We start from the raw sequence: 14,059 nt of genomic DNA, 5'->3' as shown, positions 1-14,059 counted from the left end.
TCATGTCAAAAAGATCATCAGAAGCTTGCCAAAGAAATGGAGACCTATGGTCACAACCTTAAAACTATCAAAGGATCTGAACAACATCAGTCTTGAAGAACTCATCAGTTCACTCAGAAGTCACGAGATAGAACTGGAGGAAGATGAGCCTCAAAAGAAGATCAAGTCTGTAACACTAAAGTCCAGATCAGAAAGACGCAATGCTGATAGAAATAAAGCCTTCCAGGCTGAAGAAGAAGACATTGATGACTCTGAAAAGGAAGACTCTAACGATGAAGAAGAATTATCCTTTTAACCAGAAGAGTAAAACAACTCTGGATAAAAAGGAACAATAACTTCAGAAAACCAAGACCCAAAGGAGATCGATCAAAATCAACTTCAAACGGTAAATCTGACAAAGATATAACTTATTATGAATGTAAGGAAACAGGTCATTACAGAAAAGAATGTCCCAAGTTGAAGAAAGAAAGCTCCAGAAGAGAAAAGTTCAAGAAAAGTTCCTTCAGAACCAAAAAGGGACTGATGGCTACCTGGGATGACAGTGGATCTGACTCATCAGAATCAGACTCTGATGAATAGGCAAATGTGGAACTCATGGCTACCACCTCCAGGAATACATCAGATGGAGAATCTGAATCCGAAGAGGTATTTTCTGATCTTTCTCGCTCTAACCTCGAATCATGCCTGTCTGAAACTCTAAATTCATATCAGAAACTTAAACAAAAAATTAAAGTTGGAAAATAAGTTCTTGAAGAAACCCTCGAAGAATGTGGTAAACTTGAGATAACAGTTTCATATCTAAAAGATGAAAATCAAATTTTGACATTAGAAAGAGACTCCACAAATAAAAAATGTTTAAAAGTTATCTCAAGCTCCACAAACTTCAAACATAGTAATTTATGAATATGAAAAATCTTTTCAAAAGTTTCTGAAGAATGGGATAGAGAGAAGCAGAATGGCATCCATGATTTATGGGGTCAGTCAGAACAATAGAAGAGGAAGTAGGTGTGATCCTAGTGAAGATAAATCTTCTACTAATGACAAACCTAAATCTCCGTTTTCTTATCACTATACACATACACAAGCACAACACTTTGATAATGCCAGAAAACCCAAAGTGTTAAGAAACTCTGGGAAAACTAATCACAAAGGACCCAAAAGATTTTGGGTACCAAAGGATAAGATTGTTTATGTTGCATATATCTTATGCAGCATAGTTAAAACACCAGTCATGGTACCTGGACTTTGGATGCTCGCGACACATGACGGGAAGAAAGTATATGTTCCAAAACCTGGAACTTAAAGATGTTGGCTTCGTAGGTTTCAGAGGAAATCAGAAAGGAAGGATCAGAGGCTCCGGAACTATTGGTAATGGTACTATTCCCTCTATATCTGATGTTCTATATGTAGAAGGATTAATGCATAATCTATTATCAATAAGTCAATTAAGTGATAACGGCTATGACATAATCTTCAATCAAAAAACATGTAAAGCAATTAATCAGAATAATGGAACAGTCATATTCACTGGCAAGAGGAAAAACAATATTTACAAAATAAATCTTTCAGACTTAAAAGAACAAAATGTAAAATGTTTAATATCTGTTCATGAAGAGCAATGGGTATGGCATCGACGCTTGGGCCACATTAGCATGAGAAATCTATCTCAGCTAAATAAACTTGAGTTAGTCAGAGGTCTACCTAAGATGAAGTTTTCTTCAGATGCTCTATGTGAAGCATGTCAGAAAGGAAAATTTTCAAAATCATCTTTTAAAAAGAAAAATATTGTTTCTACCTCTAAGCCTCTAGAACTTCTTCACATTGATCTGTTTGGTCCTGTTAATACATCATCAGTCAATGGGAAGAAATATGGACTAGTTATTGTTGATGATTTTAGTCGCTGGACATGGGTAAAATTCTTAAAACACAAGACTGAGTCTCACTTTGTATTCACTAGCTTCTGTTCCAAAGTGCAAAACAAATTTGACTCTAAAATCATCAGAGTCAGAAGTGATCATAGTGGAGAATTTGAAAATAATTTTTTTGAAGAACTATTTGATTCTAATGGAATATCCCATGATTTCTCCTGTCCTAGAACTCCACAACAAAATGGAGTTGTAGAAAGGAAGAATAGGACACTCCAAGAGATGGCCAAAACCATGATCAATGAAACAAATATGGCTAAGCACTTTTGAGCTGAAGCAGTCAATACAACGTGTTATATTCATAATAGAATCTCCATAAGACCTATTCTGGAGAAGACTCCCTATGAACTGTGTAAAGGAAGAAAACCCAACATTTCTTATTTTCATCCTTTTGGATGTTCTTGCTTTATTATGAATACTAAAGAACATCTGAACAAGTTTAATTCAAAATCACAGAAAGGTATTATGTTAGCATACTCAGAACACTCTAAAGGCTACAAAGTATACAACACAGAAACCAAAATTGTGGAAGAATCAATTCGTGTCAGATTTGATGATAAGCTTCAAAGCTAGTTGAGAAACTTGCAAATTTGGAGATTACTTTTGCAGGTTCTGACGAAAAGATCAAAGCACCAGAAGTATCTGATATACAAAGTTTAGAAGGAACTAAAGCCCCACCGATCCAAAAGAAATCAAAAAGTCTCCCCAACATCTCTGAAGAATTGAGTCTGGGAAATAAGGATGAACCTACCCGAACTAGGTCAACATTCAAGGTACCTGAAGAAATTCCTCTGGGACTAGTATCTCTAATTGAGCCTACTTCCTGTGATTAGGCACTTCAAGATGATGACTGGGTTCTAGCCATGCAAGAAGAGCTAGATCAATTCTCAAAGAATGACGTCTGGGATCTTGTTCCCAAACCCAAAGGCACTCACATTATTGGAACCAGATGGGTGTTCAGAAACAAGCTAAATGAAAAGGGCGAAGTTGTCATAAATAAAGCTCGACTGGTGGCACAAGGGTACAACAAACAAGAAGGCATTGACTACAACGAAACCTTTGCCCCAGTCGCCAGGTTATAATCTATTCGCTTACTTGTTTCATTCGCTGTAAATCATTCTATCAAACTATATCAAATGGATGTCAAGAGCATATTTCGTAATGGTTATATATCAGAAGAAGTGTATGTCAATCAACCTCCAGGTTTTGAAAATTCAAATTGTCTAGAACATGTCTTTAAACTTAAGAAATCTTTATACGGATTAAAACAAGCTCCTAGAGCTTGGTATGAAAGGCTAAGCAGTTTTCTTCTGGAACATGACTTTATTAGAGGGAAAGTTGACTCTACACTCTTCTGTAAAAACATTAATAATGATCTCATGATATGCCAGATATATGTTGATGACATTATTTTTGGTTCAGCTCACCCTTATGTATGTCAAGAATTCTCTGAGCTAATGCAGGCAGAATTTGAAATGAGTTTAATGCAAGAACTAAAGTTCTTTCTAGGAATTCAAATCAATCAAGCTTCAGAAACCACCTATGTTCATCAAAGTAAATACATAAAAGACATTCTGAAGAAATTCGAAATGGCGGAATGCAAACTTGCTAAGACACCTATGCATCCAACTTGCATTCTGGAAAAAGAAGAAGTTAGTCAGAAGGTTTGTTAGAAGCTCTATCGTGGTATGATAGGCTCTCTTATCTATCTGACTGTTACACGTCCTGATATTCTGTTTAGTGTATGTCTCTGTGCCAGATTCTAATCAGATCCTAGAGAATCTCATTTAACAGCTATTAAAAGAATACTCAGATATATATGAAAGGAACTCCTAACATGGGCCTGATGTATGAGAAAACATCAGAGTATAGACTTTCTGGTTATTGTGATGCAGATTACGCAGGGGACAGAATGGAACGTAAAAGTACATCTGGGAATTGTCAGCTCTTGGGAAAGAATCTGATATCCTGGGCCAGCAAAAGACAATCAACCATAGCTTTGTCCACTGCAGAAGCAGAATATATTTCAGCATCATTAAGCACTACTCAGATGCTCTGGATGAAGAATCAACTAGAAGATCTTCAAATCTTTGAGAGTAACATTCCTATCTTTTGTGACAATACTGCTGCCATCTGTTTATGTAAGAATCCTATTTTGTACTCCAGAGCTAAGCACATAGAAATAAAACATCATTTCATTAGAGACTATGTTTAGAAAGGGGTAGTAACGTTAAAATTTATTGATACAGACCATCAATGGGCTGACATCTTTACCAAACCCCTTGCTGAAGATAGATTCTCTTTTATCTTGAAAAATCTAAACATTCAAAATTGTCCTGAATGAAATGTGCCTCTGAGTCAGCAAAATAAGACTCTGAAGAAAACAGCTGGATTTTGTATCTGACTCTGATGCTATTGTAGCGGGGTATTCATTACCATTAGAGATATTGACTAAATCTAAGGTAAATCATACAAGTCGAGTCGCCACCGCCCTTCTATTTATCCAAAGGAATGGTTAGAAAGCGAACAAAAACCTAAAAGTTTTATCGAATCAAAAACTAGTAAAAAAGTCAGAGATCTGGGTAAGGGGGTTGGTTATGCAATGGGAAGGTGTTAGGCACCCAAAACATCCGAGGTACTCATAGGGAGCCCTTTTCATACTTGTTGTAAGGTTGGTATTTTGTGAAAGTTTATTTGTGCAAACATGATTGAAGAGATGAGGAGAGAATATACAAGTTATTTACATTTTGTGTTTGGATGGATAAACCCATTGCCTACGTACCATCTTAAAAGATTAGGATCAAAACCTCGTAGTTCGGGGTAAAAATCTCAAAAAATGAGTTGGTGAATTGATTGGTCCAAAAGCCTTAAGGTCTTTTGTTATCCAAGGGAGAAAACTCAACCTAAAACCACAAATCCACCATGTGAGGATAACTTCAACATGCTAGTGAGGGGTTAACCCTATAATAAGCATGGAAGACTCATTGTCCATCACTAAGGATATAGGTGAGTATTACATCTACCTCAAGGATAACTCAAACCTAATAGCTAAAGATTATGGAAAATTTGATTAAGAAAGTGGCCATTGAAACCACAAAAAGACATTTGAATGGGTTGTATTTACCAATGAAAAGTATTTACAAAATGGTCAAAGTTGACTTAGAAGTTCAATTCAAAATAAGTATTAAGAAATGAAAGTTTGAAAATCAAAAGCATAAGGCTTAGGTTTCTAATTTTGAAAGCAAGTGTTAAATGTTTGCACAAGGTTTTGGCTTGGGTTAGAGTGGAGAGAGGAAGAAGAATGGCTAAAGTCCTAGGCATACAAGAGATGAGGGACAAGAAGCAAAACCACAAATGGAGTACCTCTCTTGAGATCATATTGATGATCCAAGTAGCTCCCATCCTTTGGAATAAGCAATCACATAAGCATAAACTCAAGCAATCAACAATCAAATGAACCCTTGAGAGACCCCCTCTTATCTTAGAAGCTCATGGCAATGGTTCCTCAATTTGGCTCAAAGTTGGAATCCCTATCACAAAAACACACACATCAAAAGGTTATATTAATAATCAAAGAATGGACAAGATGGAGTTTAGACTATAGTCCTTTCAATGTTCATCTTCAAGTTTTAAGCATTCTAAAGGCATGAGGCCTAGTTGCTCTTCAAACTCCATTAGCTTGGTTAAAGGTCCTAAAGTCTAAGTCCATTTTGTCAAATTCTTTGCATTTGGTTCACAACAAACAGACAAACACAAACACAAAAGACATATACACAATTATGTGCTCAAGTGAGCAAAAGGCAAATGGAATTAACATAAACATGTGCTCCAATGAGCAAAAGGATAATATGTACAAGAATGATAAATTGCATAAAGTAAAGAGCAAAAAGTAAATGTTAATTGTTAATGGTTAGTGTAGTGGTGTATTCGTTACCATTGGAGATATTAACTAAATCCAAGGTAAATCATACAAAGTCGAGTCGCCACCGCACTTCTATTTATCCAAAGGAATGGTTAGAAAGAGAACAAAAACCTATAAAGTTTTACAAACAAAACTAGTAAAAGAGGGTCAGAGATCTGGGTAAGGGGGTTGGTTATGCAATGGGAAGGCGTTAGGCACCCAATGCATCCTAGGGAGCCCTTTTCACAACTTGTTGCAAAGGTTATTGTTTATGAAATTATTTTTTATTGTGCAAACATGATTGAAGAGATGAGAAAAGAATATACAAGTTTATTTACATTTTTGTGTTTGGATGGATGAGCCCATTGCCTACGTACCTTCTTATAAAAAGAATAGGATCAAAACCTCGTAGTTCGGCTAAAAGATTTCGAAAACAAATGAGTGGATTGATTGGTCCAAAAGCCTTAAGGTCTTTTGTTATCAAAGGGAGAAAACTCGACCTAAACCACAAATCCACCATGTGAGGATAGCTTCGACATGCTAGTGAGGGGTTAGCCCTATAATAAGCATGGAAGACTTACGGTCGACTCACTAAGGATGAGGTGAGTATTATATCTACCACAAGGATAACTCAAACCTAATAGCTAAAGGTTATGAAAAATTTGATTAAGAACATGGTCATTGAAACCACAAAAGAGACACCTTTGAATGGGTTGAATTAACCAATTAGAAGTATATACAAAATGGTCAAAGTTGACTTAAAGATTCAATTCAAAATGAGTATTATGAATAAGAAAGTTTGAAAATCAAAAGCCTAGGGCTTAGGTTTCTAGTTTTGAAAACAAGTCAAATGTTTGCACAATTTTCGGGTTTTTGGTTTGGGTTAGCATGAAGATGGAGGCATAAGGAAACAAAAAGGTGGGGGATGAGGAACAAAACCACATTAGGAGTTCCTCTCTTGAGATCATATGTAGATGATCCAAGTAAGTACCATCCTTTGGAATAAGCAACAAGGTATAAACAATAAGCAAGTCTCATAAGAGAACCGCAGAAAGAGGAAACAGAATGCCAATCAATGGACTTACATCCAACTCCTAACAACAAAACTGGAAACAGAATGCCAATCAATGGACTTATATCTAACTCCTCAAGACAAACAGGAAACAGAATGCCAATAGAAGGACTTAGATCCGACTCCTAACCACAAAATAGGAAACAGAATGCCAATCAATGGACTTATATCTAACTCCTCAAAACAAACAAATGAGCAAAAGGCAAACACATGCAAAACAATCAAGCAAACAATGCATCACACTCTATATACAAACAAGAGGCTTCAAACCAAGGGTGGGCTTTAGTCAAGAGGGGTCATATCAACCTCGACAAACAAGCCAACTGTGATGGTAATCTGTGAGCTCTTAACCACTAACATTGAGAGTTAGGGTGAAGCTGATCAAATATGGAAATGAGGATGAGACCTCATGCTCTTAACCCTGTCCTGGGTGAGCTTGAATCAAAGAAAGCGTGGGGATCCAGAATGTGGGACCCTATTCCACTTGACTGACTCTATACAAAGATCTTGGGTGTTTATTCAAAAGCATCAACACGTAGTGCGAGCATAATGAAAGACTCACTGAATAACAGGGGATTGATTGATAATCCCTTCTATCTGTCAATTGCCTCTTCACTTGGGAGGACTTATCAAGTAACATGCCTCATTGACAATCACACACAGAGCCTCTTAAGGAGGACTTCAGCCAAATGCCTGCCAAAAAGGTGGCAGGACTTCCAGACTACATGGAGAAAAAGAGAGGCTACCTAAGTGGTGTATCAACCACACTCCAAATCTTAAGCAAAAGCTAGCTAGCAACTAATGTACCTGTACAAAAGCCAAACAGTTAATATGGTATTCAGAAAACCAACAGACAAACAGTGGAGCCATTCAACAGTTATACACAATGTAAGGCACAAGTGCAAGCACTCAAATGAGTTCATCACATCAATTGACCTACAAAACAACAAGAGTTAGTACTCAAAGGCATTTGTATCTCATAAGGTGAGATCAAATCCAACCATCAATGCTAAATGTCCAAACCTGAAACACAAAGCACAATTAGATTATGTACAAAACACTAGTACAAAGACTAGGTTCAAAACCAAATCAAATGATCAAAACAGAAGTCAATCTTTTGCATAATGCACATTTAAACAAGTAAGAAAGTGTCCTAAAAAGGACCAAGATCAATTCATAAGGCAAATGCTTCAAACAGTTCATGTCATGCAAAGGCAAACAATGTGCACAAAGTTGGACATCCAAATTAGAAAATCCAAATCAAAACAGAAAAGCATTCAATGTTCATGAAATTTTTTATGAGAGCTCAACATGTTATGAACATATAATGTGCAAAAAATTAGATCCAGAAGAGTTCAAATGGTAGGTAATCAAAAATGCACAAATGCAAGGCACAAAATGTGACACAAATTGTCACAACATATCTTCATGTGTCCAAAACAGTGATATCATATGATAAAAAGTCCAAACCAATTCCAAACAATCATATCACAAGTGAAGATCAAGCATGCAAAATTTCAGATCAATTGGATTAAAGATGAGAATTTCACAAAGCATTTATCATGACATATCAAATTGGCACATGGTTCAATAAAAAATTCACAATTAAAAATCCAGAATCAAACAAATCATGAAATAAATGTTATAAAAAACTAGTGATTAAAAAAAGAATGTGAAAAAAAATTGGAATCAATTTGAAGCGTTTTACTATTTTTAAGGATTTTTTGAAGTTGAAGAAATAAAATGAAATAATGAAATGAAATATGGAGGGAAAATGAAGTTTGAATAAAATCAGATTAATCAAATACACCACCAAGGAATCGAACACGCGCGCTTAGGGAAATGAGAATTCAATTGAAAATCAGAAAACATGCATGAGCCAAGGATTGAACTCACGCACGCCAGGTCCAGAACACTCAAGTGAAACGCAAGGCAAGTCAAACGCTTCCTGGCCAATGATTCACGCACGTAGGCGACACACTCAGCATCCACGGTGGCCAAACCCTAGGAACACGCAGAGACGCCGGAACAGTGGTTCTGGTCATCTTCCCCGGTGGAATTCCGGCGGAGGCTCATGAAAATTTTCCAGAAATCAAAGAAATGCACATCAATCGAAAGATCTTTCAACGTAGAATCTGAATATCATGTTCATTCAACCTAAATCTCACTAACACGCACAGATCGAAGGGAAACATTATTGACATCAAAAATTCAAGTTCATATATCAGGCTCAATACTCATCCATTTTCAAAACAAATCATATCGGCATGCTCAGTGTAACAAGATCTATACATTGATGGCAAGAAAACAGTAAAATAAGAGGATCGAATTCAACCTACTTGGAAGATGAAGTTTCTGTATACACGTGTTCAAGCTCTCTGCAGCTCCAGATCAACTTCCTTTAACCTCTAATGAAGCTTTGCGCAAGAATTACCACTTGAAATAACCTGAATCAAGCTCAATTTTAGAAATCCATGGACATGTTCATGTGCTCAATCTACTTGATTCTGGACTGAATTCTTCAAACCAAAGGTTGACTCCTACTCAATGATGCACGATGAACAAGATTATGCCAGAGTTTTGATGAATTGTATGAAGAAATTTGAAAATCAAAGAGAGAGAAAAATGGAGGGAATGTGAAATTTTCGGATCTGAAATGCTTCTTCCTTGAAAAACAGTTATGATTTAGCTTATATACCACCTGTTAATGACTTTGCTAATCACCATTTGCCTTGGCTAAACATGATTAAGGAGATGTGAGGTGTTTTGCAAAAATGGCAAGTGTGCTTAGCATGACCAATCCACACGTGAACAGTACCATGCTGAGGTGAAAACCCACTTAAAATCAGCCAATAGTCAACATGGAATTGGTATTTGGCTTGCATGATCAACCAAATTTGAATTATCAATTTTCCCTCCAAAATGCACATGTATGCACAAGTGATCATATGAGCTTCTTTCATGCAAGGCAATGATTCATTTGGAAAGTATTGGTCACAAGGAGCATTTTGCAAAAAGAGTGAACCAATTTGGAGTTTTGAATCAAAAGTTATGCCATGTTGAACTTCCATGCATACTTTGTGATCATTTGGCCATAACTTCTCAACCAATTATCAGATGATCATGAAATAGGACTTTTTGGAAATGGGAGAGAAAGATCTTCAACTTTCATGTTCACCAAAAATTCATTCGAAGCTTCTTTGATGTTGTAAAGTCAAGTTGAATATGGACCAAAAACTTGCCATTTTTGGAAACTTGAAATTACAGGTCATTTTCCATTTTTGGAAACTTTTGCAATGACTTCAAAATCTTCAAGATAGATGTTTGAAATGACGAATAGGCCTTGTATGAACATTATTGAGGTGTAAAAATTCATTTCCCCAAATCATAGCCCTCAGTCGACTGCACAGTTGACCTTCATGGTCCTCAGATGACCTCCTCACTTGCACAAAGGATTCTCTTGATGTGCTAGACCTGTTGACTGCTTAAGCTACAAGTAACAAAGGTTAATGACATATTTTTGTGCATTTGGTTAGCAAACAAAAAATGAGAAAAGAAATGATATACAATGCAAACATGCTTGATGATCAACAATCACTCACAAAGAGATCCCAACCATAGGTAAAGGAAGCAAGATGCTCAATGATCCTTGAGGCTTAAGCTATGAGATACTATGATGCCATGAGGGATCTTAGGGTCAAAAATTGGGGTCTTACAGTTAGTGTTAGTAGTTAGTGTGTCATAAGGTAAATTTAGCGCTATGTTAAGCAATCGTAATTGGACTTATGTAGAAGTCACAACTATCTGAGGCCGGTCAATAATAATGTAGGCAACAACATAAGTTAGAAGTCTTGATTAGTGAACCAAGTTCTAACAACTTTCCATACCAAAAAGAAAATGGGAAATGATCTTGTATTGGTTTAAGTCATTTGCATGATTTAGGAAGCAACCTATCCTTAATGCAAAGCCACTCACTTGATCATTTGATCAAGATGAATTAGATTTGAATCAAGGAAGATTAAACCTCCCTAATCAATGCTAACTTATCAACCTTCAACTCATTGATCAAAAAGAAGAAAGAAGAAGAAGAAGATGAATAATGGAAAATGGAAAAGGAAAGAATAAGGTGCATTAAATGAAATAAAATGTACCAATCAACAAGTGTTGACCAATGACATTGAGGATCATGGTCAAACAATCAAAAACAGAAGTGAGATGAAGATTGGAAGTCAAGAAATGAACAAAATATTCAGCACAAGGTGATGCAAATGAATGAAGCAGTGCATCTATTTATAGCACAAGGTGATGCAAGGAGGAGGAAAACTCGTGTGTGCATGAGCTTGGGTCCTCCAGGCATGGGCCTGTACAGGCACATGTGAGGCTCAAACTCAATTGGTTTTTCATGGTAAACAGGTGAATAAGTTTTGGACGTGCAAATGGTAAGGCAAAGGCTTGTGCATGAAGTTTCATCATGAATTCCATAATTATGCCTAAATGTTCACCTCTTCGAAAATGCCAATTAGAAAATCCAAACATAAGCATGTGGGTAATGGTTGGAAAGGTCTTGACATAAGGAACAATTTTTATATTGAACAAAAACTCATTTGGAATGTGGAAATTTATGAAAACGGGCCATGAAGTTCAATGCTCAAAATATGCCTTTGAGAAATTTGTCAAAATGAACCAACTTCAAGCCCTTCTGTTTTGATGATGCAAGCTTCAAATGGAAAAACCTCCAACATTAAAGTTGTAGATATCTTCAAGACATCAATTTGGACTTAAATTTTTCATCATTTGGATTTTTTATGAAGACGTTATGGGCACTTGAAGTTGGACTTTTTTCCATTTTAATGCATTTGCCCCAAAGTGACCTATAATGTTTTGCATTATCACATGTATTTATTTTGAGATTTTGAAGTTTTGTTAAACATATATTTTTAGGTATACACAATAAGCTTTCCAATTCACTTGGTCCCACCTCCAAATCATGAAAAATGAATGAGTTATGTTCTTGGGAAGTTGACCCAAAATTAGGGTTTCAGTCAAAATGACCTATAATGTCTTTGAATGGATGATGCTCTTCCAAGCTTCAAATAAATTTTTGATGAACATGAAAGTTGTTCATATTGTTCTTAAGAACATTGTTTCTCTTGGGATCATCTCCATTTGACCAACACACAAAACGTTAGGTCTCAGTGCATTTCAAAATAGTCAGATGAATTGACTGATCAACTTCTCAATTCCACAACTCATATCTTGATGAATTGATGATTGAAGACACTCAAATAAGTTCAAATATGCATGAAATGATGAATTAAAGGACTTCCCTTGATTGTTTTTGACCATGGGCTGAGGTTGCTTCATGAGCAAGGCACACTTGGTACACAGATGAATTAGGGTTTCCTTGAGAAACAAACCTCAAACCCTTTGACTTACTTTGATCAAAATGATGAATTGAGATGCTAGGGAGGCATATATGATGGGTGAGAGCTTTGGGAACCATTTCCATGCTTGCTTTCATCTTCTCTTGGCCATATCATTGCACAAAGGATCACTTAGAAGCTTTTAGATCTTGTGACTGCTCAAGCTACAAACAAAAGATGTTAGTGACATATTTTTGTGCTTTTGGTTAGTAAATAAAATGAGGAAAGAAATGATATACAATTCAAGCATGCTTGGTGATCTCAAACCACTCACAAGAGGTTCCACCTAAAGGTAAGGGGAACAAAGATGCTTATGATCCTTGAGGCTTTGCAATTGCAATGTTATGATGCCATGAGGGATCTTAGGGCCAAAATTGGGGTCTTACACCACCTAGTAACCGGTGATATATCTCTTGGATAATTGCTTTTGTCAGGAAATTTATCCCTAGCGAGTCATCTTTCGTTTACCCTTGTTTGGTAATGATTGTTTCTCCTTCTGATTGGTCATCATTTTATACCCAGTAACAGATATCCCGATGTCCTTTCTTTTCGGTCGATTTATCATTTATTAACCCAGTAACCGGTTGCGGATAATCTTCCATGGAAGTATGTTATCTACGTTTTTACCCATATAACGGTAATAGATAATATATCTCATGCGCTCTTCAGTCGAAGTCTTTTTCTTCCCCAGTCGAGTAAGATTCGTATTTCCTTGTGGAATCGAATGTCCATCATGTAAGTTGAGTTTGCTTTTTTAGCCCTCCTTTCGGATGATGAGTGTCTTGGATATGTTCCCAATTCACGCCTTGTTGGTCAACTATTATATACCCAGTAACCGGTATCACTGGTGTTCCTTCCTTCTGCTCCCTATTATGACTTTTTGTCCCCTGTGGAATCAGATTTTCCTGAGTTGGGATGTGCCTTTCGGGTCCTCCTCAGATGTTTCGGATGATTGATATCTTTCACCTTTATACCAGTCTTAGATATTCTTTCTCCCTGAGCGTGTTGTTCTCTAACCAAGTAACCGGTGTTTTGATAACATGTCTCTCTTTGAGTTTATTACCCAGTAACCGGTAATATCTCGTTGTTCCTTCCTCAGCTGAGTCCTTTATGGACATCCCCGTCTGAATCCGGATTTTTTATCCGATGTATCCTTTGTGGATAGTTTTGCTGTATTGGTATATTCTCCAATACATGCATCTTTGCGTCAGCTCGAGTCTTTCCATCGATTTATTTTCGTGGAATCCCTTTGTGTCTCCCAGCAAGTTTTCAAGTCGTGACCTGCTCATGCATTTTTATCTTATTTCCCCCAGAGTCTCTGTCTCCCTAGTGAGTGTGTTACTCTTATGGATCTCCAGCGCCTCCCGATTTCTTTTCCTTTGTGGCAATTATTCACCATGAAGATTTTATTTTGCATGCATACATTTGCATCACGAGGTCTCTTAGGGACAAAAATTCGTCTCTTTGCTATTATTTAAGCTTATTCTATCTCGTCAAGACGAAGATTTTAACCTTCATATCTCCGGCTAGAATGACCTTAAATAGGGGCATCAGTAAGACCCTAATTTTGACCCTAAGATCCCTCATGGCATCATGTTATTGCACAAGTGCATTGCCTTAAGGATCATAGTATGTTTAGCTCCTTAACCTTAGGGTTGGGACTTGTTTGAGTGATTTGAGATCACCAAGCATGCTTGTATTATATTTTATTGCTTTTCTTATTTGATTACTAACCAAA

This window comes from Lathyrus oleraceus, chromosome 7 (genome assembly GCF_024323335.1).
Source record: "Lathyrus oleraceus cultivar Zhongwan6 chromosome 7, CAAS_Psat_ZW6_1.0, whole genome shotgun sequence".
NCBI classification, from domain to species: domain Eukaryota; kingdom Viridiplantae; phylum Streptophyta; class Magnoliopsida; order Fabales; family Fabaceae; genus Lathyrus; species Lathyrus oleraceus.
Note: the sequence above shows the minus strand (reverse complement) of the source record.